Source organism: Phascolarctos cinereus, unplaced genomic scaffold, assembly GCF_003287225.1.
Source record: "Phascolarctos cinereus isolate Bilbo 61053 unplaced genomic scaffold, phaCin_HiC Scaffold_3;HRSCAF=262, whole genome shotgun sequence".
Classification (NCBI taxonomy): domain Eukaryota; kingdom Metazoa; phylum Chordata; class Mammalia; order Diprotodontia; family Phascolarctidae; genus Phascolarctos; species Phascolarctos cinereus.
Window position 1 is genome coordinate 224,598,605 of NW_027555736.1, and position 26,379 is coordinate 224,624,983.

At 41.3% G+C, this 26,379-nt stretch overlaps 1 long non-coding RNA gene across 1 annotated transcript; it reads left to right on the forward strand.

Moving 5' to 3' along the window:
* Positions 1 to 12,957: 12,957 nt before the first annotated feature.
* LOC144456351 (uncharacterized) lies at positions 12,958 to 26,121 on the forward strand. The gene is made up of 3 exons (XR_013485437.1): positions 12,958 to 13,183; positions 22,234 to 22,394; positions 25,427 to 26,121. It is a non-coding gene; the product is annotated as an uncharacterized LOC144456351 (long non-coding RNA).
* The last annotated feature ends 258 nt before the right edge of the window (positions 26,122 to 26,379 follow it).

A 26,379-nucleotide genomic window follows, 5' to 3' on the forward strand; every position in this document is an offset into this window, starting at 1 on the left:
CAAAGTCAAAGTGGGTTCTGTGTCTTGGAAGCCACAGCTGGTCTATAAAGGAGTTCTTTTCTCAATGCAGAAAATAGGTTATTCTTTGAGGACCCCAGGAGCTGTTTCAAACATGATGTTTTCAGGTGAGGCCTTGCCTTGGGGCCAAAGGTACCTTTATCAGTTCCTAGAAAATGATGTATTTGGTCAGAATTAGGCTACCTTTGATATTGAATAGGGAGCAGATACTGTATGGTTCTATGTTTGCTTCTTTGTGTAAGAAATAGAATAAAAACTGTTCATCTTGACCAGACTGGGGATGATTGTTGGGATGGGGATCAAGAGGGAGTAAGACAGATTCTATTTACTACCTTGTGTCTAAAATATTGAATAGCAAACTTTTAAAGCTGCTGAGGTAATATTTTTCATCATCTAAGAAGGGAAATGAATTTAGCTTCTTTGGCAGCATGGCATGGTGGATAATGGGCTGGCCTCAAAGCCAGGAAGACCTGAGTTCAAATCCCTCTGACACATATTTACTGTATGTGCCAATGACTTAAGCTCTGGTGTTCTAGGCAACTCGAAGATTATAAATTGTAGATATCTGCATTGGCAGATGAAGTTCCTCAACAGGAACTCCCCATACTATTGAAATTACAGGTTCAGTCCCTATCCCTAGCCTTTTCCTATCTTTGCTTATCCTCAGATTTCATTGCTATACAAGTCATCAATGGACTGGTGAGATAAGATTATCAAGGGTTTTAAATGCTAAATGGAGGAGTTTGTATTTTATCCAAAAAGTAATGGAGAGTCCTTCTTTAGTAGGGGAGTGACATGATTATAATTGTGCCTTAGGAATATCCATTTGGCAGTTTGTGGAGGGTTGATTGGAGAGGGAAAAGCTGGATGGCCTAGAAATAATGAGAGTCTGAAGTAGGATGGTTATGATGGAAGTGGAGAGAGCAGGATTGATTCAAGAAATGCTGAGGAAGTATAATTGGTAAGATTTGGCAACTAATTAGTTATGTAGAACAAGAGTGAGGATGATACTAAAATTTCAAATTTGTTTAACAGGAAGTAAGATGGTGTCCTCAAAAGAAACAGAGGGGCAGCTAGATGGCACAGTGGATAGAGCTCCAGCCTTGGAGTCAGGAGGATATGAGTTCAAATCTGGACTCAGACACTTGGCACTTACTAGCTGTGTGACCCTGGGGAAGTCATTTAACCCCAATTGCCTCACCAAAAAGAAAAAAAAAGAAACAGGGAAGTTGGGAGTGGCAGAGTGGGGTTAGATGAAAAGATAATGAATTCAGTTCTGGACATATTGAATTTGTGATGTTTATAGGAAGAAAATGTACATTAAATCCCACTTCCAGTACTTACTCTGTAAATGACAATAGGCAAGTCACTTAAGCTCTCTGAACCTCTTAAGCTCTCTTAGCTTCCTCATCCATAAAATGGGGTTAATAATATCTATCTCACAAAACCGTTATGAGGTTAAAATGAGATGATTTATGTAAAACACCTTCTAAGGTTTTTTTATTCTAAATTTAAGCACCAAAAAAGAGCTTGTCCATCCACATAAGAGAATACATTAAGAGGATTCTCTATGAAATCATAAATATCCATTTCATTTTGCTTGCTTTTTTCTAAAGCATAAAATAAATCTCATGCAATACTTCCAAAACATCCTCTACTTCTCTACTTGCTTCTATTCTCTTGCCTTTAAAAATAGTTAAATAAATAGTTAATGTTAAGTGCCCCACTTGGGGAGCATTTCTATAGCTAAATCCATCCCCAATTTGCTAAACACTTCTCCTCAATTAATGAGAAAAAGAAAGGAAGGAAGAAGGAAAGAAAAAAGAAAAGAATCCTCATAACAAATAATCGTTGTCCAGTAAAAACAACTGACACAGTGGCCGTGTCCAAAAACGTATGTCTCTTTCTGCACCTTGTGACCATTACATCTCTCTGTTATGAAGTGGGTAACGTTCTATGATACATCTTCTGGGGCTATACAAAATGCTGCTTGGCATTCAAAGCCCTTCATAACCTAGCTCCCTCATACCTTTCTAGTCTTCTTGCTTACTCTCCCTGCTCTGCTTACTCCCCAGTACATACTCTTCAGTCCAGTGACACTGCCTTCCTGGTTGTTCCATGAACAACGCTCCATCTCTTGACTCCAGGCATTTTCTCTGTCTGTCCCCCATGCTTGGAATGCTCTCCTTCCTTTGCTCTGACTATGACCGCCCTGGCTTCTTTTAATTCCAACTAAAATCCCACCTTCTATAGAAAGCCTTCCTTAACCCCTCTAACTTACACTGTTTTCAATTTTTCCTATTTATCCTGGGTATAACTTACTTTGTATATAGTTGTTGGCATATTGTCTTCCTTGTTAGATTGTAAGCCCCTTGAGGGCCTCTTTTTGTATTTCCAGATCTTAACACAGTGTATGGCACATAGTGGGTGCTCAATAATTTTAAAAAATTGATTGATGTTTGTTTCCTCAGCACTTAACACACGGCTTGGCCCAGACTAGGCACTTGATAAATTTTGATTGGGGGGCAGCTAGGTGGCTCAGTGGAAAGAGCACTGGCCCTGAAGTCAGGAGGACCCGAGTCCAAATCCGGCCTCAGGCCAAACACTTGACACTAGCTGTGTGACCCTGGGCAAGTCACTTAACCCCAATTGCCTAAAAAAAAATAAAAATAAATAAATTTTGATTGATTGCATTGATCATAGCTCTTAAATCTTGCAAAGTCGTTTTTCTTGACAATGTTATCCTAATATAAATTGTTGTGGCTCTGCTCACTTCATTCTGTCTCAGTTCATATTACCCAGGATTCTCTGAAATTATCTTTTTTGGTCATTTTTTATGACTCAATAATATTACATTGTATTCATATTTTTGTTCAGCCATCAACCAATGATCTATGAAGCATCACCTTAGATTCTAGTTCTTTGCACTTTCCCCCTGTTTAACTTTCCCCTTCAGAATCAGGAGGCTTGCTTTGCTTGTGGTTATTCCTTCCCTTTCTATCTCCCATTTTCCTCAGCTGAATTTGATGTATTAGTATACCAAATGCTTTGGGTGTCAACGTGGTGGTATATGTGTGTGTGTTTGACTCTCTCTTTTGTCCATTTCACATAAGAGCAAGTTCATCTTATTTTTCCCCCAGCCCTTCCTCCGCATTTGTAGACTCTTCTCCCGTAGCCCAATTATGACAAATAGCAATTTCCGCCCCTCCCTTTCTACCTGTTTTCTACACAAATATATTATTTATAAAGCACTTTGTAAACCTTAAGGAACTATATAAAGTCAATCATTGTTATCAATAGGTGTTATACATGAAGGCTCTGGGCTCACCCTCCCAACTTGTACTCAACTAGCAAGACTGGTTCCCAGAGCAAGACTAGCTACTGTTCCCCTCAAGTTTATGGGGGTTAACCCTGGAGGGGGTGCTGAGTAGCGTCTTTCTTGAGTGCTATAACTCAGGAGTAGCCAGTCAGTGCATTCCTTTCAATATCATTCACATAGCTCCTTCCTTTCCCATATCGATTTAATCAGTTATCTCTTCAGTATAATTGATAATCACTTAACACCAGTTAGCTTTTCCAAAGGAATATTTACTCGGGAGAAATAGAATGAACTAAAGTATAAAAACCTCTCAAGCCAGAAGCCCACTCTCATTCACTACTCAGTCCCTAGGGAGAGTGAATTCAGACTTAAAGTGGTTGCTGCAAATATTCCTCTCACTAACTTGACTTCTAGGTGTAGCATAGCCAATGGACAAGTTGTCCCCTTGCTTGTAGGACACAGTGTCTCAGGGCCTGGACTGTTTTACTATTGGAATGGAGTCACACTGATCGCTCCTCAAGACTGGCTCAGCTGCTGGGGCTACTGGCAAACTCTGCTAGGGATTCCAGTTGCTGGACTTCTTCTGGTCGTACTTGTGACCTTTCAGTGCTAACAAGGTTGTTATCTGATCTGTTCTGCCTCTAATACCAATTCATCAAAGTTTAACAAAGAAGCAGCACAACAGAGACAAAAGAAATAACAGTGTCATGCATTCATGGCCTTATGGCAATCTGAGTGGGAAAAGATAAGAGCCAGCACCGTGACCTCTTTCTCCCCACCCAAAGGTTTACAGTTCATTTAATTGCCACAGGGAACAGAGTGTTTTCATCTGTCCATGCCTTTTGTGGGCACAATTAGTTGAGGCTCAGCAACCAGTTAAATGGCTTTTCATTATAAAGTAAGCCAACAGGAAACAGACAGAGGATACCCGAGCAGGCTTCAAAGCAGGTAGGTAAAGGGCTGCTCCTCCATCACACTTCTGAAAGCAGGCTCACCAAGCCTCCATTGGGTTGATAACAGGCAGAACATATTGCATGTGATCCAAGTATGAGGCCCTATTAGCCAGTTCCTGCTCACCTCATTACCTAAGTAGCTGGTGACGTTTTAAGCACTTTGTACTAAGTGCTTTGCAGAAGATAGACTTCTCTTCCTCGTGCATCGATCTGGTCACGGCCTTTCTCTGCTCAAAGCGCTTCAATGGATCCCTGGTGGGTACCAAATAATGTTAAAATTCCTTTGCCTAGCATGTGAGGCCTCATGCAATCCAACCTTATCTTATATTACTCTCCTCATACTCTGTGTGTACATCTTCTCCATCTCCACCTGTTCAATTTCTGCCCATCCCTTTACAGCCCAACTCAAATGCTACCTCCTCTAGAAAGGATCCTTCCTTGATCCCATTCCCCCGATCCATACTGAACTTTCCCATTTTCACATAGCCCTTTGTGCTTCTCAAATGCACTTATCATTCGATGCATTATTTTATCTCTTTTTATTTTGCATGTTTATTATAGTAATATGTGGCATTTCCCTTCTCACCTAACACTCAGCACATAAGAGGCCTTTTTTGAATGTCTGAATTCTCTTTAGGTATCTACATGCTACAAGAGAATATACTTTTTTCCACCCCCCAACAAAGGGATTCTTTCTCCAGAATCTCCTCTGCGGTTTCTCAGTGGTTGACTTCAAAGACTGATATTTTCACAATCATACTTCTTGTATTTGGATTCCTCCCTTTTCTCACCTTGTTCTTTACCTTAGAGCTCAAAGAGAGGTTCAGAACTTTCAATGCCATGCCGTCCCAGGCAGCTTCCTACTTTGCTCCTGGTGGAGAACCCTGCCAGTCCTTACTTAACACTAACTCTGTCTTTGAGAAGGGTACCTCCTTTCCTCTGCCTGAGCAGAAAAGGACAGTTGCATTCCCCTGGGGACAGAGAAGGACGATTGGGGAGGAAGAATCAGAAGCAGCCAAGCAACTAAGGTTTACAACAGTGGAGAGATACTGCAGTAAATAAGACATGGAAAAGACTGATTAGGTCCCAGTTAGATCTTCTCCAGGGGATTGTTTTCATTGGCGCTTTTCCCTCTGATGCTCTTTTTTAGTCTTTTGCCCAGCCTCCTTTTCCCTTCTCCTAGTTGGCTGCAAACAAAGAACTCCAACCAAAAAGACTTTGTTTCCAGTATTATACAAGTCTTCCTCCATTAATTCTTCCTCAGCTACATACAGCCCCACCCTGGCTTCCCATCTACCCCTCCCCCCAAGGAGTTCCCTTCTCTCCCAGAACCACCACTCTTACAGCCAGGCTGAAGTTAGAGAAGAGGGTGAGAAGTTCATGGGATGTGGGTGTTTGCAGGGGGACAAAGAGTCCTTTTTCTTTTTGATGTCTTTTTGACAGATAAGAAGGGAAAAAATAGTAAGTAATGTTGGGGATGGGCAAAGGAGCAGAATGAGTCATTGGTTTTGGCTCTAAAAACAGTAGGAGACCTGGTGGTGGTTGGGGGGGGGGGGGAGGAAAGACTTTGAATAAAGTCTGGTATCCAGAACAGTCAGTGGCCTCTATATCTTTCAACCAACATTATCCTCTCTGTCTCTCCCTCTTCCACCATGCCACACTTCAAAATATTTTCCAGATATCCTCAAATTTCCCTGAACTTCACAATACCTCAGGATTGCAGGACAAGAGTAGGTAGGACTGTACTCTTTTTGTAGAAAGAGGAAAAATAAGGCCCAGAGAAGCAGTGTGGACTCAGAATCGGGAAGACTGGGCTTGAATCCTGTCTCAAATACTTAATAAGATGTGACACTGGGACAAGTCATATAATCTCTCTAATGTCTCCCAGACTCAGTTTCCTCATCTATAAAATGGGGATAATAACGCATGTAGAACTTACCTCATGGAGTTGTTGTGAAAATCTGATGAGCTGATAATATAAAGAGCTTTGTACAACTTAAAGCACTATACAAATATTAGCCATAAGTGACTTAGAATCATATAGAACACTAGGGATGAAAAGAACCTCTGAGACCATCAAAGTCTACCTCCAAAATATACAAATGAGGAGGCTGAGTTCCACAGAGAAATAGTGATTTATCCAAGGCCACACAGATAAGGGCACAGCTGGGTTTTGAAACCAGATCTTTAGACTCCAATTCCAGTAATCTTTTCTCTACACCAAACTGAAGTTTACCAAAACTTTATTCATTCCAGCCAAACTGATCTTATTTCCCCACCACACACCTTTCAATACAGTGTTCATTCATAGATCATAGATTCAAAGCTAGAAGGGACCTCTGAATTCATGCCTGCAAACATGCTTTCCACTCCCATTTCACAGAGGAGGGAGATGAAGCTACTTGCCCAAGTTTACATAGGTAGAAAGCAATCCCCTCACTAGAAATCCAGGGCATTATAATGTTGCCCCTGCAGCACTTCCACTGACGCCCCTTTTATCAGCTATTCTTCTTGTTAGGAATGTCCTTTCTCTCCACTGTGCTGTGTCAAAAATTCTACTCATCCCTCAATGCCCTCCTAAAGTTCCAACTCATTCATGAAGTCTTCATTAACTACTCCTCTCCTTATTAATCTTCTCCATTTTTGAACCCCTACAAGTCATAGTCTGAACCACATAATTTAGCATTCAATTATAGACTGCCTTGTTCCCTAACAAGCCTCATCTCCCCATGAAGATCATAATGTATAGTTCTTTTGGTTCCTGAACGTCCCCTAGCATAGTGCTAGGTTTCCAAGAGGTGTTAAAAATATTTGCTGAGTGACCAAACATATCTTCCTTATTTCTTCTACTAAATCCCTAGACATCCATCTTACTCATTCCTTAGGAAGATGAATAAGGACCGTAGGATCATGTATTTGGAAATAGAAGAGACCTTAAAAGAAGAGACCAAGCCCAACTGTATAGGAAGAAACTACAGAGATTTTAAATTATTTTCCTAAGATGACCCATATACTGAGTGTCTAAAATGGGATTAGAATCTAAGTCTTCTTTATGGGAAGTCCATGCACTAGTCACCACACTAAGTTGCCTCCAGAGCATAGCTTGCTGAAAGTAGAAACAAAGGCAAAACCAGCCTTAGCTGTCTAGGAGTAGGTGGATTGCAAGACACCAAATTCCCCTCACTTTGCATCTAGGACTTAGTTTGGAGATGTACAGGAGTAATAGGAATACATGTCTGTTGATATTTAATAGTCAATAAGCATTTATTAAGTGCCTACAATGTATCAGGCCCTGTGGACCAAACCTTGGGCTAGACATTAGGTCTTTGTTTCAAATCCGTCATAACTACTTTGTTGAGTCCTTTTCCCTATGTATAAAACAATACCCAGTAACGCCTACTTCTAAGAAACCTCCTGAACTATTTGACCCAACTATATACCAATAAATTTGACAATCTTAGTGAAATGGATAAATATTTACAAAAATATAGATTTTCCAGATTAACAGAAGAGGAAACAAAATACTTAAACAACTCCATTTCAGAAAAAGAAATTGAACAAGCCATCAATGAACTCTCTAAGAAAAACTCTCCAGGACCAGATGGATTTATAAGTGAATTCTATCAAACATTTAAAGAACAACTAATTCCAATACTATATAAACTATTTGGGAAAATAGGTGAAGAAGGAGTCCTGCCAAATTCTTTTTATGATACGAATATGGTGCTGATCCCTAAACCAGAAAAAGCCAAAACAGACAAAGAAAATTTTAGACCAATTTCTCTAATGAATATTGATGCAAAAATTTTAAATAAAATATTAGCAAAGAGATCACAACAACTTATCACAAGAATAATACACTATGACCAGGTAGGATTTATACCAGGAATGTAGGGCTGGTTCAATATTAGGAAAACTATCAGCAAAATTGACCATATCAACAACAAAACTAACAGAAATCATATGATTATCTCAATAGATTCAGAAAAAGCATTTGACAAAATACAACACCCATTCCTATTAAAAACATTAGAGAGCATAGAAACAATTGGAATCTTCCTTAAAATTATAGATAGCATCTATCAAAAACCATCAGCAAGCATTATGTGCAATGGGGATAAGCTAGAAGCATTTCCAATAAGATCGGAGGTGGAACAAGGATATCCACTATCACCTCTGTTATTCAATATTGTGCTAGAAATGTTAGCTGTGGCAATTAGAGAAGAAAAAGAAATTGAAGGAATTAGAATAGGCAAAGAAGAAACAAAGAGCTATCATTCTTTGCAGATGATATGATGGTATATTTAGAGAATCCTAGAGAATCAAGTGAAAAATTACTTGAAATAATAAACAAATTTAGCAAAGTTGCAGGATATAAAATAAACCCACGCAAATCATCGGCATTCTATATATTACTAACAAAGCCCAGCAGCAAGAGATAGAAAGAGAAATTCCATTTAAAATTACTGTGGACACTATGAATTATTTAGAAGTCTACCTGCCAAAACAAAACCAGGAACTATATGAACACAATTACAAAACATTTTTCACACAAATAAAGTCAGATCTAAATAACTTGCTCATGGGTAGGCCAACCTAACATAATAAAAATGAGAATTCTCCCTAAATTAATTTACTTCTTCAGTGTCATACCAATCAAGCTACCAAAAAGTATTTTATAGAGCTAGAAAAAACAATAATAAAATTCATCTGGAAGAACAAAAAGTCCAGAATATCAAGGGAACTAATGAAAAGAAATGCAAGAGAAGGTGGCCTAGCTGTACCAGATCTTAAATTGTCTTATAAAGTAACAATCATCAAAATTACTTTGGTACTGGCTAAGAAATAGAGCGGTGGATTGGTGGAATAGGTTAGATATGGAAGACACAACAGTCAATCACTATACTAATCTACTATTTGATAAATCCAAAGATTCCAGATTCTGGGATAAGAAATCACTATTTAGCAAAAACTACTGGGAAAACTAGAAAAATGTATGGCTGAAACTGGGCATAGACCAACATCTTACATCCTATACCAACATAAAGTCAAAATGGGTACGCAATTTAGATATAAAGACTGATACTATAAGCAAACTAGAAGATCAAGGAATAGTTTACCTTTCAGATCTATGGAGAAGGGAAGAATTTATGACCAAACAAGAGATAGAGAACATTATGAAATATAAAATGGACAATTTTGATTATATCAAATTGAAAAGTTTTTGCACAAATAAAGCCAATATGTCCAAGATCAGGAGGGAAGCAGAAAATTGGGAAAGAATTTTTATAACCAGTGTCTCTGATAAAGGCCTCATTTCTAAAATACATAGAGAACTGAGTCAAATCTATAAGAATACAAGTCATTCCCCAATTGATAAATGGTCAAGGGATATAAACAGGCAGTTTCAGAGGAAGAAACTAAAGCTATCTATAGTTGTATGAAAAAATGTTCTAAATCACTATTGATTAGAGAAATGTAAATCAAAACAACTCTGAGGTACCACATCACACCTATCAGAATGGCCAACATGGCAAAACAGGACAATGATAAATGATGGAGAAGATGTGGGAAAATTAGAACACTAATACATTGTTGGTGGAATTGTGAAATGATCCAAGCATTTTGGAGAGCAATTTGGAACTATGCCCAAAGGGCTATAAAATTGTGTTTACCCTTTTACCCAGCAATACCACTTCTAGGTCTTTATCCCATAAAAATGGGAAAAGGACCCACGTATACAAAAATATTTATAACAGCTCTTTTTGGGGTGGCCCAGCATTGGACATTAAAGGGATGCCGATCAATTGGGGAATGGCTGAACAAGTTGTGGTACATGAATGTAGTGGAATACTATTGTGCTATAAGAAATGATGAGCAAGCAGACTTCAAAAAAACTTGGTTGAGACTTGCATGAACTGATGCGGAGTGAAATGAGCAGAAGCAGGAGAACACTGTACACAGTAACAGCCACGTTATGGGGAAGACTGACTATGATAGACTTGACTCTTCACAGCAATGCAAGAATCTAAGACAACTCCAAAAGACTCATGAGAGAAAATGCTATCCACATCCAGAGACAGAACTATGGAGTCTGAATGAAGATGGAAACATACTATTTGCTCTCCTTCTCCTTTGTTGTTTTGTTTTATTGCTTCATTCTTGTGGTTCCTCTCATTAGTTCTAATTGCTCTTTACATCATTACTAATGGGGAAATAAGCTTAACGTGAATGTATATAGAGAGCCTATATCAGATTGTACACTGTCTTGGGGGTGGGGAAAGAAGTGGGAGGGGGAAAAAATTTAAAACTCAAAATCCTATGGAAGTGAATGTTGAAAACTAAAAATAAATTAATTCTCAAAATAAAATAAATAAATAATAAAAACAAAAAAAGGGAAAAAAAACAGTTACTCGGGTACCAGATGAAGCCTAGAGGGCAGCTAGGTGGTGCAGTGGATACAATTCTGGCCCCGAAGTCAGGAAGACTTGAGTTCAAAGCCATCCTCAGACACTTACTAGCTATATGACCTTGGGCAAGTCTCTTAATCCTGTTTGCCTCAGTTTCCTCATCTGTAGAATGAGCTGGAGAAGGCACTGGCAAACCACTCCAGTATCTTTACCAAGAAGACCCCAAAAGGGGTCACAAAGAGTCAAACATGGCTAATTGCACAACAACAGGAGACTATAAAGATGAGATCAACTAAGAGGCAGAAGGGAGGTGATAGGCCCAAAGCTAAACGGGTACTTCATGCTGTTGTTAAAACTGTGACCCAAGTAGTCTCATGGGATCATTGCCTACTAACTGGTGTAGTAGTGGATAGAGTGCCAGCTGGGAGCCAGGAAGACCTGAGTTCAAATCTGGATTCAGATTCTTACTAGTTGTATAAGCCTGGGCAAGTAACAACCTCTGCATCAGTTTTCTCATCTGTAAAATGGGAATAAAATAGCACCTACCTCCCAGAGTTAGTGTGAGGATCAAATGAGATATTATTTGTAAAGCACTTAACACAATGCCTGGCACATAGTAGGTGTTTAATATATGCTTGTTCCCTTGCTTCCTTCCTTCATAGGCTCTTCAATCTACAGCTGGAAATGTCCAGGCCTTGTTTCTATATTCTGCAACACATTGGCCAAACAGCTTCAGCCTGAAAGTCTAGGGGTCAGAGGGTTTGCCTCTTCTCCCTGTTTGGTCCAATCCTATCTCACCCTTATTAGGGTTAGGCTGTGGGGAAAATTGGTTGGCTTAGTGATGTCTGTAGATAAGAGGGAGATTAGAAATTCCCTTCTTACTGGGAACTTGTCTAAAACCAGCTAAGACTTTTCCTCCCCAGGTCATGCACCATCTGTCAAATAACAAACATTCCGGATGTGTAACCCATCTGAGCTGAGTAACCCAAAGCCAGTGTCCCAAGAAGCAAAGGTACTCTAGTTGACTGACCATATGCATGATGTCTTCCTGTCATAAAGGACCTACTTTGACAACAGACATGGATGGATTTGCAGTTGAGAAAATAAAGAAGATGTGGACAGCTGGAGATGGTCGATATAGCAATTGGAAGGCTTAGGAGAGAGGAGAGCACCCTGACTTTAATAAGAACTCCCAGGGGGCAGTAATATCCTCCGTACTCTCCTACATGTCCTTCATTCTTTCCCCTAGAGAGGGAAAAATCCATATGAAACAAGTGTACATCTGAGGGCTGGTAGCAATATGGCTGAAAGGGCTTGTTTGAGATTTTTGTTTTTAGCTGCCAAATGACTCTCTCTCCAAAGCAATAAGCATGATTAATTGCAATCAGCTCCTCTCTACCATAATGTAGAAATCTAGATGCCACCCTGTGGCTTCTGTCCAGACTCATGTAGTTACCTGTGACTGCCACGAGGTGTCATTGATCTGTCACACCACCTACCTATTGCCAGACTACGTGGTAGTTTCAGTATCTATTCCAAAAGACCTGGTTTTCCTCAGCAGATAGACCAGCATGTCCAGGGGGTTAAGGGTCCTACAAAAAGCACCCTCTATTACCTCTCTTATCTAATAACAATCAATAACATCATGTGCTTATAGAGCAGTTATACTTTGTCAGACATCCACATTTGTTCTTTTATAAGATATCTGCAGGTAGTCATTATTTTCATTTTATAGATAAAGATACTGAAACTTTGAGAGTTGAAATAACTTACCCAAGGTCGCAGTGGGACCTCAATGATAGTGGGTCCACTAGAACCTAATAAAGAACTCATAAGATTTACAGCTTGAAGGAACCTTAGAAATCAGAAGAGCATAGATTTTGAATTGGAAGGGACCTTAGACATCAACTCATTTAACTAATGTGTAAACTGATGTTCAGAAAGAGTCTATGACTTACTTTTCAGTACACCGTGCTGACTCTTCCAACAAACTTCTTCCTTTATCATTGAAATAAACACTTCACCAGGCACATCACTAAGTTGGAACCTGGGTTCAAATCCTGGCAGTTTGACTTTAGGCAAATTATCTGTTTGACTTTGGGTCAGTCATTTTTCTTTCCTTGAGCCTTAGTTTCCCCATCTTCAAAATCACAGGGGTTTGCCAAATGTGACTTCAAAAGCTTTGGCTAAATGGAACATAGCCCTTTCCTTGTAAGAGGGAAGTTGCATAACAACCATAATTCACCAGATGGCAGCAGAAGAACTGAAGAGGCTGCATAAGTCAAAGACCAGCATATGGTAGCAGGGATCAGGAGTGGAGAGACCCAGCAGAAAGCAGAAAGCAGAGAGCACCAGAGCGGAGACAACAGAGCAGCAGAAATCTTCAGGTTGGTGGAGAAAGCAGCTTACCCAGTGGCATTGTGAGAGGACGTTGGTGCTCAATGACATTACCGGAAGACATCAGTAACTCTGTAGAATTCGAGGTATGAATTACTCAGCTATGTGTATGCTCCAGTCACATGCATTCCCCATGGATATGTCCCTTCATGAGTATTTCCTAGCTACGTGTACCCTCCCATGTCTATACTCTTCTAGCATGTATGTTTTTCCTCCATTGATAGCAGGGTAACCTATGAGGAAATATACCCCTGTGTATTGGGGGCAGCTTCCTTATCACTAATTTTGCTATGCCATTTTATTAAATATCTTTTGCTTTGAACTATATCTGCTGGTTGGTCAATTGAAAGAAATGCATTGGTAGGGGCTTCTGAACTATGGTTTTTAATGGATGCTGACCCACAAAAATGCTTTGAACCTGAGTTAGCTTTTTCAGGGCCCAAATGTGTGTGTGTGTAAAAGATATACGTATATATATATATATATATATATATGTATATGTATATATATATGTATATGTATATATATATGTGTATATATATGTATATGTATGTGTATATATGTATATATGTGTATATATGTGTATATATATGTATATATGTATATATAAAACGCATGTATACATATATGTATATAAGTATGTAATGTATTATACATATATGTAGATTGTATGTGTGGCATATTTTATGTAGAAACATATATTTCTCATACATATACATATACATCCAAATTTCAGCCTATAACATCTCCATTTATCATCCCCAAGGGACTGAGCCTGACTCACCAGCAACAATGCCACCTTCTGTTCTTCTATACACCTTTCCTAAGGCAGCATTTTGCTTTTGTACTTGGGCTTTTGTGACTTCATCTCCCCTTTAAGAATGTTCCTTTTGCCCAAATTTCACCTGAATGTAGAGAGGATGAAGAGAGCAGAACAGAATCATCATTGTCCCCATCAAACTTACTTATTAAGGACTTGGCAAGTGACTGGATAAAATAATTTAGGCATAGTTTCTGCCCTTGCTAGGGTACTGTGGGGACCAAGCTATTTTGCAGTGACTCTGAGAGAAAGCAGTATGGGGAGAAGTATGATTTGAGAGAGCTATGTAATCTCCTGGAAGTGACCCTTTCCTTGAAAGTTTATACTCCAAAAAAGACAACACTGGTATGGACGGACAGTTCTCAGTATTCATAAAGGATCTTAGAGATCATCTATCCCAACCCTTCATTTTATGGGTAGGAAAACCAAGGCCCAGGGAGGTGAAATAATTTTCTAAAGGTACCATAATTAGTGAGTGGCCTATCTGGAACTAGAACCCAGATCTGCCACTTCTACCCCATTGGACTTTCTACTACACCATGCTGCCCTCAGCATAAAAGACATAGAAGGACAGGAAAGACGATATTGACATGGATAGATATGACAAGTCACACATAGATAACAAACTGAACAAATATCAGATAAGAATATGACAGATTTATAGATTTCATTTTTAGTATGTTCAAACAAAGGCATAAAAAGTATTTTCTAAGAGTGAAGCAGGAATGCCTGGGGTCTCACATTTAGACCAGGCAGTGTCAGTGGAGACAGGTAGGAGGGAAATAGCCCCATTTCTTTCAATTTGCCTGGGGAGACTTAATGGAGGAAACATGTTCTCTGAAGTTGTGTAAATGACAGAAGGTAGAAAGCATAGGCCAGTTGCAGTAGGCAGGATATTCCTGGCATATGGGGATGGGATTTATCAAGGGTGGCAGGGCTCAGGTGGAATAAAGTGAGGTAAGAATTGGTTTTTTAAAATACCCCCATCTGTTTTCCTATTGAACTCAGGAGAAAAAGAGCTGTTAGGAAGGACCCCTTAACGATCCACATAAGTCCTATGAGTTCTTGTACTTGAGGTAAGTTCAGTTGAGCTGGGGTTGGGGTAGAGGTTGTAGTTGAGCCAGGAAAGAACAGAGTCCATCACTGGGAGTCCTGACCTAGACCCTATGAGGATAGGGTGGACTCTAGGACTCTAGGAGAGGGACACCAGCTACAGAACCCAATGAGGGTAGAGGTACCAGGGGTGTGGTAGCTCCATGCGGTTGGAAGTTCCAAATCCACAATGTTAGGAACAGGGATAGGGATCTCACACCTCACCCCCATGTTGGCACATCCAGGGCAAAGTCCTAGGTGACAGGTGGCAGAGTAGATAAAGAACCATACTGGGAATCAAGAAAGCCTGAGTTCAAATCTTTCCACAAGCACTTTCAAGCTCAGTGACCCTGGTCAGGTCCCTTAATCTTTCTCAGTTTCAGTTTCCTCATCTATAAAGTGAGGATAATAATAGCACCTGCCTCACAAGGTTGTCGTAAAGATCAAATTGGGGGAAGGGCGGTAGCGTGGGCAGGAAGCATGATTCACTTTGCACAAGCTTAGAGCACCATATAAATGTAAGCCATTATTATTTGTGTGCTAGACACAGTTCTGCTGGGCAGACAAAGGCCAAAAACCTTTTCTCAGTTTCCAAGAATCTGGAGGAGGGCAGAGCAATGAGCTGCTCTGGGGAGGTCTCCTCAAACCCTCATCATCTGATGCCCTTTATTATTTAAGTGCATCCAGGCTCATGCCACTGTCAGGCCACACCTAGAGGCAAGGCCAAGGACAGGCCAGAGTGGATAGCAGATATCCCACTAAGATATTGTAAGAAGGTACAAGGTCAGGGGACTAATGGATGACAGCTAATTGATGCCCCAGCTCTTGACTAATCCATCAAGGTGAGCATATGCAGAGACAGGACATGGAAGAGTAACTATATTTATGCCTTTTTAATGCTGGCTATGTTGCTATTGAAGGGAAAGATGCAGGAACAGGTTAGGAAAGAGGCCTTGGGTATATGTACTGAGGAGCATGGAAGTAGAAGGGGAACATATATGCTAGATCAGGGGTTGGCAGCCTATGACTCTAGGACCGAATACTGCTTGAGACCACTTTTGGCGATGTTCTACTTACTGTATGTACCTCTTTCTGAGTCCTCCATTCTTCCTTTCTCTCTTTCTCTCATAGTCTCCCTCTCTTTCTTTTTTTCTCTCTCTCTCTCTCTCTCTCTCTCTCTCTTCTCTCTCTCTCTCTCTTCTCCTCTCTCTCTCTCTCTCCCTTTTCATGGGTCTAACTAAGCCTTAGATATTCCAAGGTCACCCCAGGCCATTGCTTAGTCAAATTCAGAGCTTAAAAGAGTCTGAGCCTAGGGCTACAGAAACAGAAAGGTAGCGGATGAGGAGGGAAGGAGGGAGGGAGAGAGAAAGAAAGAGAAGCAGTCATGCATCCTCCCCGCCCCCCACCCCAACTCCACACGATGGCAGTAAAAACCCTTTGGAATACAGAGCTGCTTTCACTCCCTCACCTTCTGAAGTGGAGGGGAAGAAAGAAAACCACAGCTGCCCAGACCTGTATTATGAGGCACTCACTATCCCTGGCTGGAACTGCAATTAATGTCCTTTTCTTCTAGTAATCGTTGAAATCTGTGGTAGGACAGAGTACGTGGGCCACTAATTACTTCACATTCTGGGCAGGAAGGATGGCTCCTTTGATTGCTGTTAGAACGGAGAAGAGTGAGGGTTATTGGCCCCTGGTGCAGGTAGCAAGAAATGGGAGGAAGAAAAAGGAAAAAATCAGAGAGAAACTTGATTCTCTATTCTAGCCCAGCCCAACCCAACCCAACCCAACCCAACCCAACCAAAGCCAAAACTAGGAATTCTGACTCCTGGGCAGATTCCATTCAGAAGGGAGTGGTAGGAGAAAAAAAGTGGCTTTTCCTTTGAGAATCTAGCCCTAGCCTTCATGGCATATCTGATGACCCCCAGCCACCAGTATGGAGAGTGGAGTAGGGGGAGAGAAGCGTAAGATACAGAGTAATGTGAGAAAGCAGAACTGAGAAAGAAAGGACAGGAAGGAAGTAGTAAGTACACCCCCAAGATGTCTTCACCCTAGAGCAGAACCCTGGTCATCTAGCCCTATTTACAGCTCTGCCCTGCGTGCCCCCCCCCCAATCTATTCACTGGAAATAAGATTAGGATATCCTAATTCATCCTTAGAAATGGTAAATCAGGACTGGCCCCAGCCACCTTAAGAAGTCTGGCTGCTTCCTCTTCCCTTCCTTCCAAAGGCATATGACCCTACCCAAGCTCACAGTGCCAGCTGGGAGAAAGCTAGGTCAGTTCTGGCCTTGGGGGAGGAACCAGTCTTTGGGGACAGCCTAGCAGGGTGAAGAGTGACAGAATCAAGTATGTCTGGAAAGTCCTAAGATGCCTAGTTGAACAGCTAAAATTAGCATGGACTGCTTCTCCTGTGGTAGCCATTAGTAATGTTAGTACTCTGGTTCCTGGGGCTGGAGAAAACTCTGTGTTGGGCACTGCAGGAGAAAGGTAGAGAAGCAGGATAGAATAGAGAGAGGATCTTATCTTGGTATTCCTAAGGGAAGAAAAGGGCTAAAAAGAGGTGTTTATGGGGCCTTGCTTCTTCTAAACTGGATTAGCAGAGACCTATAGCAGCACCTCAGGAACTCTTCTCACTTTCTCCTATCAGAAGAAGCCTTCCTCTATTTCTCTCTGGAGCCCCAGCTTCTATTCCACCAGTAGACTCTCCATGCCCAAGTCCAAGCCCCCTCTCTGTACACCATCCAGATTTCCAACTTCAGGTCTCCTGGCCAAGGATTCAGGAACTTGGATTGAAATACAACTGGTGTCGGGGAGAGAGAGCATGGTGTTGGGTCTAGGCAACTGAGGAGGGAGAAGAATTGGACAGTGCACTCAGCTGTGTTTGTATGATGGTGAAATTCAATGCTTCTCTTCAGCAGTGCCCTTCAACTTTGATCAATGGAAGCTATAGAGTTGGTGGGAGGACAGGAAAGTTGAGAGGGTTCATTAAACTTGATTTTTTTAGCAAAACAACTCAAGGGGGCGTGCCAAACTTGAGCTTCCTAATCCATTCTTAAACTTCCTGTCACTGAATCTTATAAATCTTCCTGGTAGGACTGGTGTCATTGTGATTGTTCACTATCTGAACAAAGGAAACTCTGTCCCTAGGGTACTAGGCTTCCATTGCCTTCCCTATGGTTTCTTCAGTAGAAAGGAAGCCTCTTAAGGGCAGCAACATTTTCTGTTTCTGTCTTTGTAGCCCTAGCTACAAATAAGTCTAACAAATCCTAGATGATTTACGTACATAGGTAGGTTAGAATTGCACTGAATTCCCCCTTCCAGCCAGGCCCACCCAGCTGCCTGCATTCCTGCATAACACAGAAAGGATACACTTCGGAGTGAATGGGGCTGTTCATAGGGTGAGGATGTATATTTTTTAACTTCTCCAGGAAGGTCACTGGGGGGTCTTCAATACGTGCAATCTCAAGCCTGGTACAGTTTTCTCATACAATTTAATCTGCTGCCTGGATGGCCTCCAGCGTCCAAGCCAGGGACAATCTTCAGCCTTTGGAATTGATTTCCTGGAATTGGGGAAGGCCCAGCCAAGCATCCAGATGACAGATGTGTGTTTGCAAGTGTTTGATGCGGAAAGTCGACTAGCAGGAAAAAGTTAAAATTCCCTCTCCACCCTGCTCTCTGCTATGCTAATCACCCCCCATCCCCGCCCATTTTCCTCCTCAAAATCCTCTTTGTTTGATGTTTTCCTAGGGAGGAGAACCCACTGCTAGGTCTCACAGTTAACTCCCCTTCTGAAGAAGAGCTGTTGGACGGGAGAACTGCAAATACCTTCCTTCTTTCTCAGAAACTGGAGTTTCCACCCTGACCCTCCTTCCTGACCCAATCCACAAGTACGGGCTTCTTCTCTCTTGGGATATAGTGTATTGGCTAAGCTCATTCACCAGAGCCAAGGGAGCTGGGGACCTCATCCAGTGTCAAAGGCTGTGGCACAAACTTCAGGAAGAGCTGAGAGTGGAGGATCTGCCGTGGGAGGTAGAGCTGCATATTAACAAGGAAAACCAGCAAACCTACCAAGGGCCTGAGAAGGAAATGGAGATGATGGGGAGAACATACTCCCCCCTCGCCGCCCCCCACTTCCTTAGAGTACTACTGAGAGGTTCTAGGACAGGAAGCTCAAATGCCCCCTTACCTGCCCTCCCTATCTTCGAAGGTGCTCCTAAACAAGAACTAGGCATGCGCCAGACCCTTTCAGTAAAGCGTATTATAGTGGGAAGAGCACTGGATTTGAAGTTGGCCCACCTGAGTACGAATCCACCTTTTGCCCCTAATGGCTATATGATCTCCATCTCTCAAGGCCTCAGTTTCCTCATTGGTAAACTGACTGTCTCTAAAATCTCTTCGAGCACCACAGCTATGATGCTCTAATAATGCTAAGACAAAAGCAACTGGAGAACTGGAGAAGCCCCTGTCACTTCCCACTTGGGACTCACTAAAAATGATGAAAGCTGACATTTATACAGGATTTTGAGTTTTGGAAAGCACTGTCAAACAAGTACTTATCGGGTCTCTGTGTCAGACACTGCTCAGTGCTAGGGGATAGAGGTGTGGAGGCGGTGGTCTGGAATGGAAAGACACAAATGAAACAGCCTTACCCTAGGATAAAGCAATACGTACATACTCACCCACACCTATGTATGTGTGTATATATATGGTAATGAGGGAAGGCGAAACACTACCACCGAAAGTGAGGAAGTTTGGTCTCATATAGGAGGTAGTATTTGAACTGAGACAAGGAAACTAAAGCTTCTCAGTGACTGGGATGAGGAGAATGCTTGGGGGAATAGCTTGTGCAAGGCACGGAGAGGAGAGATGGAGTGTTGTATGTGAGGACAGTGAGGCCAGATGGGCTGACTACCCAGTGCAGGAGGGAAGCTAATGAATAATAAGGCTGGAAAGGTAGCCCACGGCCAGATTGTGAAGGGCTTTAAATGTCTAATAGCTTGCACGCACATAGCTATTTGCACATTGTCTCCGCCGTTAGAGACACATGAGCGACTGGTGATCAGGGACTGTCCCTTGGCTTTCTTTGTGACTCCAGCACTTAGCACCATGCCTGCCACATAGTGGACACTTAATAAATGCTGCTTGACTGTCTAACTAACAACTCTGAGTTAGATAATAAAAATATTGGTTTTAAATTAATTATTATGACATTATAAATTAATAATTGGTATTAAAATAATATAAATATTGATGTAATATACCTGCATTGAAATAATATTGAGATGGATATTATGGATCTATATCAATGTAATATATCATAATGATATAATATAATCCCTCATACCATTATGAAAATAACTAATCATTACTGATAGCAGCATAGCATAGTACATAGAGGATCTTAGTAATAATAGCTAGCATTTGTACAGTGATGAGGTGGAAGGTACTGCGCTAAGAACTTTACAAATGTTACCTGCAGTTGAGGAAACTGAGGCAACTAGAAGTTAAATGACTTTCCCAGGACCACACAGCTAGCAAGTATTAGAGGCTGAATTTGAACTCCAGTCTTCCTGACTGCAGCTCTAGCACTCTGTCTACTTTGCCACTTAGCTGCCTCTAGATCTTGGAGTGAGGGAGACCTGAGCTCAGATTTTCACTTTGATACATACTGGCTGTGTGACCATGGACAAGTAAGTCATTTAACTTCTCAGTGGTCCAGGCAACTCTTTAAGATTATAAATTATAAGTGAGTTGTTCACCTGCATCACTGGAGGAAGTTTTCCACACCAGAAATTCCCACACTGATAAAACCAGAGGTCTAGACCAAAAAACAAAAAACATGCTTACATATAGTACTTTAAGTTTATATTTATAGAGAGCTTTAAGGTATCATGTCCTCACAACAACCCAATACAATGGATAGGTATTATTATTATTATTATTATTATTATTTCCATTTACAGATTTAAAAACTGAGGCACGGAGGTTAAGTGACTTGCCCAAGGTCACACAGCAAATGGTGAACCAAGATTTACGAATCAGATCTTCTGATTCTAGATACCCTTGTTTTGCCTCTATACCACAGACCAGTAAGGCAGTAAATACAGTGCTAAGCCTGGAGTCAGGATGAGTTTAAATCCTGCCTCAGACACTTGCTAATTGTGTGACCCTGGAAGAGTCACTTCATCACTGTTTGCTTCAGCTTCTTCGTCTCTAACAGCACCTACTTTCCAGGATTGCCATGCGGATCAATTGAGATAACATCTGTGAAGCACTTAACCCACAACAGGCACTTAATAATGCTCGCCCCCTTCCCCTGCATGTCTCCCACATATCCAGTCCCCTTCCGCCCAACAAAACAAACCTTTTCTTTGACTACACCCCAGAACGAGAAGGAAACACAACACACATTTTCAGACTGGACAGATGAAGACATGTTTGAGAGACTCGAAGGAAAAGACCCTTCAAATACTTCCCAGATCCCTGGGGAGCTGATACAGTGGGTAGCTTGTTTTCCTCTGTTTACTTTTTTAGCAAGTAAAGGAGGCTGAGGCCTCTTGGAATCCCAAAGTTTCTTCAAGACTCAGCTCTAGCACCGTCTGCTAATGCTACCCCCCCCCCCAATCATCATGAGTCTATTTTGTATATATTTTTGAATATAAATGTGTAACCAACCAGCTATACCTATGTATGCACATTTGTTTTCCCTTAATAGACTGTAAACTCACTGAAGGCAAGGAACTCCTTTTACCTCAATCTCTGTAATGACATCTCTTGCACATAGTAGGTAATAATTATCCCCAGTGCTTTGCACACAGTAAGAACTTAATAAATGATTTTTCCATTCATTTACTCAATAAATGCTTATCAGCTGATTATTTGCACTCCGGCCTCTTCTTTATCCCCCCTCCACCATATTTCAGACTCTTATCTCTCAGACTCTGATTTTACCCAGTTCTGGGCCTACCAAAGCCACTTTCTAGCCATCTCCAGGCCAATCCAATGTACTCCTCCCCCGCCCCTTCCAATTCTCTATTAAGCGTATAAGCTCCTGAAGAGCTGGGACTGTCTTACTTGCTTGAATTTGCATCCCTGGCATTTAACACAGTGTCTGGGTACATTGTTGTTGTTCAGTCATTTTTCAGTCATGTCCAGCTCTTCATGACTCCATTTGGGGTTTTCTTCACAAAGATACTGGAGTGGTTTATATTTCCTTCTTCAGCTCATTTTACAGATGAGGAAACTGAGACAAACAGGGAAAAGTGACTTGCCCAGTGTCACACAGCTACTAAGTGTCTGAGGCCAGATTTGAACTCCGAGAGATGAATCTTCCTGACTCCAAGACCAGTGCTCTATCCACTTTGACACCCAGCTGCCTTCTAGGTACGTAATCGATTCTTAATCATTTTTTTAATTTGCTAATTAATTGGTAGGTAGGGCTCCAAAGAAAGAAGGCCTCTGTTGCATAATAAAATTGGCCATAGAAATCTGTAACCTAGGTTTTCAATCAAGCCTGTGATAATTTTTGTGCTGCTACTTAGGCATGACATCAGATTGGTAGAGAAAATATTTTTTGTATTGAACCTGTTATGTTACTAGACTAGCAATATTTAGGGGGCAGGTAAATAGTCTATAATAATAATCATAGCTAACATTTATATGGTGCTATGCTCTAAGCCCTTTATAATTATTATTGCAACTGATCATCATGACAATCCCATTTTACAGATGAGGAAACTGAGATAAACAGAAGTTAAGTGACTTACCAGGGTCATATAGCTAGTGTCAGAGGCCAGATTTGAACTCAGATGTTCCTGATTCTAAGCCCAGCACTCTATCCATGCTATCCCTTAAAGGGGGAAAGTTTACCCCAAATTTACTTACTTGTAGTCTTATTTCTTCCAACCAAACACTAGTTACCCAAAAGATGCTAATAGAAATTGGCAAAGTTATACAGATCTGAATATATCAGAAAATATATAGAATATATTTCTTTAGATGGAAGCAACATGAGATCTCAGATCAACCAAGAAAGGAGCTCTGCTTTGCCCCAGTGGAAAATTCCCTAAAAGTCTCTAGGGAAGCAAGCTGGAAATCAGGAACATACTAAGGAGCCAGCTTCCCTTACATATCTCCAGTTTCCAAAGTTTTTCTTTTTATCCCTACATTGTCTATATCAGGCCCAGAGAGAATCTAGAACCTTACATGTCTCTAGGAGAAGAAGAAGAAGAAGAAGAAGAGGAAGAAGAAGAAGAAGAAGAAGAAGAAGAAGAAGAAGAAGAAGAAGAAGAAGAAGAAGAAGAAGGAGAAGGAGAAGGAGGAGAAGGAGAAGGAGAAGAAGAAGAAGGAGAAGAAGGAGAAGGAGAAGAAGAAGGAGAAGGAGAAGGAGAAGAGGAGAAGAAGGAGAAGAAGGAGAAGAAGAAGAAGAAGGAGAAGAAGGAGAAGAAGGAGAAGAAGGAGAAGGAGAAGAAGAAGAAGAAGAAGAAGAAGAAGAAGAAGAAGAAGAAGAAGAAGAAGAAGAAGGAGGAGGAGGAGGAGGAGGAGGAGGAGGAGAAGGAGAAGGAGAAGAAGGAGAAAGAGAAGAAGGAGAAGAAGGAGAAGGAGAAGAAGGAGAAGAAGAAGAAGAAGAAGGAGGAGGAGGAGGAGGAGGAGAAGAAGAAAAGAGGAAGAGGGAGGAAAGAAGAAAAGAAGAAAGGAAGGAAGTTAGTTCTCTCATCTCCAAAGCTCTCATATCAATGCTGCCCATCCAGTCTTTCTCTCTATCGCCATATTGTTGGATTAGGCCCACACAGAATGTTAGAATCATGCATTCTGTGTGTGTGTGCGTGCGTGCATACATACATATATACACATACACAAACACATGTATATATACATATACATATATACATATCTATACATATATGTGTGTATATACATACATACATACACACATATAGTTTGTTTAGATGTGGTTATTTACATGTTGTCTCTTCCTTTTGAATGAATGCTCCTTGGGTCAGGAACTGTTTTCTGCCTTTCTCCCCAGCACATAGCACTGTGTCTGGCACATAGTAAGCACTTAATAAATACTGGTTGACTGACTGACTATACTGTGCCCATTCAGGTGACAATCCTTGTGAACAAGGACTCCTTGCACATGGGAATGGAATTGAATAAGCCTCTCCCTAGAAAGGGAGAAAAACAGGACAAACAGCAATGCTGGCAAATACATTTTGTCACAAAAAAGTGTTTGTGACAACATTTGTTTCTGGATGTGATATCTGAGCTCCAGACAGACAGACCTATCTAGGGACATCCAATATTCAGGGCTGGGGCTGACTCCTGCCAATTCTCAGAGATCCCAGAGCCTTAGCTACAGCCTTTGCTCTGCAAGGAAGGGGAGGATCATGGGAGGAAGAAGGAGAATAAAACTTCTCCACTCCTGCTGTCCTCTAGGGAAGTCACAAATGAACTAGGGATCTCTAAGCCTTCTTTAGCTAACTGGTTTCAGAGCTGCTGCTGCTGAGGGTTTCTGTTTGTCCTTTCCTTCCAAATCCCCAAAGTGGGAGGATGAAGTCCAGCCCTGCCTAGCAAGACCTAATTCCAGACTCTTAAAAGGAGTTCAGGTTGTCCCATAGGCACAAGGACCATTGGTTAGTGTCCTGGCTATGGGGAAAGAAACTTTCTGCATGTTGTGGTCTTCTCCAAGAGGTCTGCAGGGAAACCTCCCTTTTAGCCAGTATCCTTTTGCTCTTCTCCCTTGGGCTGCTCCTGATTTCTGCTTACCTAACAGAATGACTGTGCTACTGGAAGGGAAGAAGCCCCATAGGACACAGCTCAGAATCAACTGTCCTGTACCCCTCAGGCTGTGGCAGAACTTTGTTTGTACCATTATTCACTGGATAAAATTAAGAGGACTGTGAAAAGAGGCCAAGGAGGTGGACCAAGAGAGAAAAGTCTAAGTCAGGAATCAGTATTCTGTGTCTCTTTCTGGGCTCCTCCGAGTTCCTTCCCTAACCAGCCCTTTTGCCATGGCTGATTTCACTGAGTCTTCATTACTTTGTAATTTTCCAGATGCCTTCTTATTAGAGGCAGCTTTCATGGAGAGAGATCAGTATCTCTGCTGCATTGGAGCCAGTGGAGAGCTGGGCCCTCTCCTCACTGATTACTGGCCTTTCCCCTCCTGCTCTAAGATCCCCTTTCTTCTGATAGATCAGTGTAATCCCTGCTTTTAAGCTCCCATCTTTTTCTTTGCCAACACTTATTCTTCCAGATTTAGTTTTCCTTTTGTCTCAATTCTCCCACATGCCTTCATGCAAACATAAAAGGGGGGTTGTTTTATTTTTCCCCAAAATGCTTTCTTCATACAATTATGAAAATGTTCAGGTCCTATGAAGTAGATTGACCAAATATTATTCTCCTTCATTTTACAGATGAAGAAACTGAAGACTTGTGTAACTTCATGGGAAGTTGAACTGGAACGCAAATCTAGGCCTTTTGGCTGCAAGCTCAATGCCCTTCCCACTATAGGGACTGAAGTGATTTGCTCTAATCCTGAAATCCACCCGCTGTTGTCTTGCTGCAGAAAATTCATATCTCACCAGGGCCTCCTGTCTTCTGGCATCTTCCTTTGGTATAGAATTTCTTTTTTCCAAAGACTCTGGATTAGGTGATGCTATGGAGAAAATACATTAATTATACTCTCAACCACCAAAGAAAAAGAAATCTGGACTTGTGTGGTTTAATTTGATTCTATGAACCAGCTGTTCTAGACTGTTGTTTTCGGTCGTGTCTGACTCTTTGGGACCCCATTTTTGGGGTTTACTTGGCAAAAATACTGCCACTTCCTTCTCCACCTTATTTTACAGATGAGGAAACTGAGGCAAACAGGGTGAAGTGAGTCGCCCAGGGTCACACAGCTAGGAAGTGTCTAAGGTCAGATTCAAATTCAGGTCTTCCTGACTCCAGGTCTAGTACTCTATCCACTATACCATCTATCAGCAGTTCTAAATTGGCAATATGAAAGCCATATTTTTGGTTTTGGTCTATTCAAACCCTTCTGACTCAGAATGCAAGGTGGATATTCTCTGTGGCCATTAGAGACCTGTGATGATGGTGGTGATGATGATGATGATGATGATGGTGATGATGTTGATGATGGAGGATAAGTAAAAAGAGGTTGTAATTTCATGGCTCTGGATCTGGTGTCAAGGTTTTGGGTTTGGCTGCAGCCCTGGGCCTCTATAAAATGAATGGGCCTGGATTGGATGACAGTCTGAGAGTCCTTTCAGTCTAGAAATTCTCTCATTTGCCCAAAGTCACACAGTTAAGATAACAATGAATAATGAAAGCAGAACTTAAACCCAGGTCTTTCGATTCCAATTCC